Raw genomic sequence first — 5,088 nt, forward strand, 5'->3', positions numbered from 1 at the left:
AAATTCCAAAGGTTTGCAGGCAGTGAATTCTTTGTAGGTGCATCCTACACGATTTCTTGCGCCGTTAGCTGCATTGCTAGATTCGGAGTTATTGTTGGAATGTAGCGCAGCCTGTACTGCGGCTATGTTTGAAGCAAGAAAGGCACGAAATTCCTCTTCGCTCATATTCAAGGTGTGTCGAGTAGTCGGTGCCATTTCCTTCAAAATAGTCAAATGAAACGAGTTAATCATATAGAATATCAAGAGTAGTCAATAGTATTTCGTAGCGTAATATGAACTTAATTATAAAAGCTCTTTCTTTATATTAGCGTTTTATACTCTTTAATTCGGGTAGTACCTACCCGTTAAGTTCATACTTAGTAGCTAACATACTATTTCAACTACTACAATTCTATATGAAAAACTAATCACAAAAAAAAAAATATCATATTCAAACCTTTATATAATAACTTGCAAACTTACAATACCGCTTTTTTTTTTACATATAGCATGAAATATAGCACATAAAACTTTGATACAAAGTAGTTGCGAAGATAATTCTAGTTAATAAATAAGGCGTTCAGCAAAGGCAATAAAGACACGTAATTCATACGTCCAGAAACAAGTCATGCATTCTGGTTTTACTAATACCACTTCCCATCCTTGGTTTTGTGGAACATAACCGTTGTGACCGATAGTAAGACAATGTGTTGTAATGTCGTCAAAAGGATGAAGGTTACGTAATGACCAACATTCTCGTAATAACCTAAAAACCTCATTTCTTACCCCAATTACCGACTCCGTCACTTGTGGGAACGTTTTGTTTAATAGTTGTAGCCCGATGTTCTTGTTCTCACTTTAGTGAGAAGCGAACATTACTAACCCGTAAGCATAACATGCTTCTTTATGTTGCATGTTAGACTCTTTTTCTAAATCACGAAGTTCTATATTCGGATATATTGAGTCAAATAATTTCTTAACCCGTTGTGTAAAATAGCATTTGGGTTCCCCGCAATATATGCGTCAAAGTAAACACATTGTAACTTATGGATTTCCCAATGTGATATCCCCCATCTTTCGAACGAAAGCCTTTTATAAATCAAGGCATTCTTGGAACGTTCTTAGAATGTCTTACAAACTGATCTCGCCTTAAATAGTTGTGCCGAGGAATTCTGACCGACTCTAGACAAGATTTTATCAATCATGTCTCCGGGTAGGTCTCTTAAAATATTGGATTGTCTATCCATTTTGTGTTTTTATACTGTAAAATAGACAAGAGTTAGATTCATAAAAAAAATTACTTATTAATACAAGCAATTTTCACATATATCATAAAGCATAAGCACACTATATTACATATATTACACCACACGAATACAACTATCTTATTCCGACTCGCTCGTTTCTTCTTCTTCGGTTTTGGTTCATTTTGCCAAGTTTCTAGGGATATATGATGTTCCCCTAATACGAGCCGTCGTTTTCCACATTGGTTTAGAAAAACCTGGTGGTTTAGAGGTTCCCGGGTTATTGTCACAACTTAAGAAATACGGGTGTTGATGATACATATAAAGTTCATCGTGTTTGGAATCAAATTTCTCTATTTTTATGCCCTTTCCCTTATTGTTCTCTTTTTCCTTATTAAATTGTGTTGGGGTAATTTCTATAACATCATCGGAATCCTTGTCGGGATCCGATTCATCAGAGAATTGGTAATCCTCCCAATACTTTGCTTCCTTAGCGGAAACACCATTGACCATAATTAACTTTGGTCGGTTGGTTGAGGATTTTCTTCTACTTAACCGTTTTATTATTTCCCCCCACTAGTTCTATTTCTTCTTCCGGTTCCGATTCTTCTTCCGGTTCCGATTCTTCTTCTGGTTCCGACTCTTCTTCCGGTTCCTCTTCGGGAACTTGTGAATCAGTCCACGAATCATTCCAATTTACATTTGACTCTTCATTATTATTAGGTGAGTCAATGGGACTTGTTCTAGAGGTAGACATCTATCACATAATATCAAACACGTTAAGAGATTAATATATCACATAATATTCACATGTTAAAAATATATAGTTTCCAACAAAAATGTTAAGCAATCATTTTTAAAGAAAACACGGTCGAAGTCCGGACTCACTAATGCATCCTAACAAACTCGATAAGACACACTAATGCAAATTTTCTGGTTCTCTAATACCAACGCTCGTATACCAACTGAAATGTCCCGTTCATATTGATTATAAACGTTTCATATTAATTGATTTCGTTGCGAGGTTTTGACCTCTATATGAGACGTTTTTCAAAGACTGCATTCATTTTTAAAACAACCATAACCTTTATTTTATCAATAAAGGTTTCAAAAGCATTACGTAGATTATCAAATAATGATAATCTAAAATATACTATTTACACACGACCATTACATAATAGTTTACAATAGAAATATATTACATCGACATATGTTTCTTGAATGCAGTTTTTACATAATATCATACAATCATGGACTCCAAATCTTGTCCTTATTTTAGTATGCAACAGCGGAAGCTCTTAATATTCACCTGAGAATAAACATGCTTTAAACGTCAACAAAAATGTTGGTGAGTTATAGGTTTAACCTATATATATCAAATCGTAACAATAGACCACAAGATTTCATATTTCAATATACATCCCATACATAGAGATAAAAATCATTCATATGGTGAACACCTGGTAACCGACATTAACAAGATGCATATATAAGAATATCCCCATCATTCTGGGACACCCTTCGGATATGATATAAATTTCGAAGTACTAAAGCATCCGGTACTTTGGATGGGGTTTGTTAGGCCCAATAGATCTATCTTTAAGATTCGCGTCAATTAGGGTGTCTGTTCCCTATTCTTAGATTACCAGACTTAATAAAAAGGGGCATATTCGATTTCGATAATTCAACCATAGAATGTAGTTTCACGTACTTGTGTCTATTTTGTAAATCATTTATAAAACCTGCATGTATTCTCATCTCAAAAATATTAGATTTTAAAAGTGGGACTATAACTCACTTTCACAGATTTTTACTTCGTCGGGAAGTAAGACTTGGCCACTGGTCGATTCACGAACCTATAACAAATATGTACATATATATCAAAGTATGTTCAAAATATATTTACAACACTTTTAATACATTTTGATGTTTTAAGTTTATTAAGTCAGCTGTCCTCGTTAGTAACCTACAATTAGTTGTCCACAGTTAGATGTACAGAAATAAATCGATATATATTATCTTGAATCAATCCACGACTCAGTGTATCACGTCTCAGGCTAGATCACAACTCAAAGTATATATATTTTTGGAATCAACCTCAACCCTGTATAGCTAACTCCAACATTACTGCATATAGAGTGTCTATGGTTGTTCCAAATAATATATATACATGGGTCGATATGATATGTCAAAACATTTGCATACATGTCTATGGTATCCTAAGATTACATAATATATTAGAATATATGTATAATACAATATAAGTTAGCTAGGATATGATTTGTATAGAATTGTTAATATTTCCCGTAGCTACAAAAATAAAAAAATATCCAATCTTGTTTTACCCATAACTTCTTCATTTTAAATTCGTTTTGAGTGAATCAAATTGTTATGGTTTCATATTGAACTCTATTTTATGAATCTAAATAGAAAAAGTATAGGTTTATAGTCGGAAATATAAGTTACAAGTCATTTTTGTAAGAGGTAGTCATTTCAGTCGAAAGAACGACGTCTTGATGACCATTTTGAAAAACATACTTCCACTTTGAGTTTAACCATGATTTTTGGATATAGTTTCATATTCATAAGAAAAATCATTTTCCCAGAAGAACAACTTTTAAATTAAAGTTTATCATAGTTTTTAATTATCAAACCCAAAACAGCCCGCGGTGTTACTACGACGGCGTATGTCCAGTTTTACGGTGTTTTTCGTGTTTTCAGGTTTTAAATCATTACGTTAGCATATCATATAGATATAGTACATGTGTTTAGTTGATTTTAAAAGTCAAATTAGAAGGATTAACTTTTGTTTGCGAACAAGTTTAGAATTAACTAAACTATGTTCTAGTGATTTCAAGTTTAAACCTTCGAATAAGATAGCTTTATATGTATGAATCGAATGATGTTATAAACATCATTACTACCTCAAGTTTTGTGGATAAACCTACTGGAAAAGAGACAAATGGATCTAGCTTCAAAGGATCTTGGATGGCTTGAAAGTTCTTGAAGTAGAATCATGACACGAAAACAAGTTCAAGTAAGATTTTCACTCGAAATAAGATTGTTATAGTTATAGAAATTGAATCAAAGTTTGAATATGAGTATTACCTTATATTAGAAAAATATCTTACTGTAAATAAGAAAGATTTCTTGAGGTTGGATGATCACTCTACAAGATTGGAAGTAAGCTAGCAAACTTGGAAGTATTCTTGATTTTATGAAACTAGAACTTGTAGAATTTATGAAGAACACTTAGAACTTGAAGATAGAACTTGAGAGAGATCAATTAGATGAAAAAAATTGAAGAATGAAAGTGTTTATAGGTGTTTTTGGTCGTTGGTGTATGGTTTTGATATAAAGGATATGTAATTTTGTTTTCATGTAAATAAGTCATGAATGATTACTCATATTTTTGTAATTTTATGAGATATTTCATGCTAGTTGCAAAATTATGGTTCCCACATGTGTTAGGTGACTCACATGGGCTACTAAGAGCTGATCATTGGAGTGTATATACCAATAGTACATACATCTAAAAGCTGTGTATTGTACGAGTAGAATTGTTGATGAAACTGAACGAGGATGTAATTGTAAGCATTTTTGTTAAGTAGAAGTATTTTGATAAGTGTCTTGAAGTCTTTCAAAAGTGTATGAATACATATTAAAACACTACATGTATATACATTTTAAATGAGTCGTTAAGTCATCGTTAGTCGTTACATGTAAGTGTTGTTTTGAAACCTTTAGGTTAACGATCTTGTTAAATGTTATTAACCCAATGTTTATAATATCAAATAAGATTTTAAATTATTATATTATCATGATATTATGATGTATGAATATCTCTTAATATGATATATATACA

Source organism: Rutidosis leptorrhynchoides, chromosome 7 (genome assembly GCF_046630445.1).
Source record: "Rutidosis leptorrhynchoides isolate AG116_Rl617_1_P2 chromosome 7, CSIRO_AGI_Rlap_v1, whole genome shotgun sequence".
NCBI lineage: Eukaryota > Viridiplantae > Streptophyta > Magnoliopsida > Asterales > Asteraceae > Rutidosis > Rutidosis leptorrhynchoides.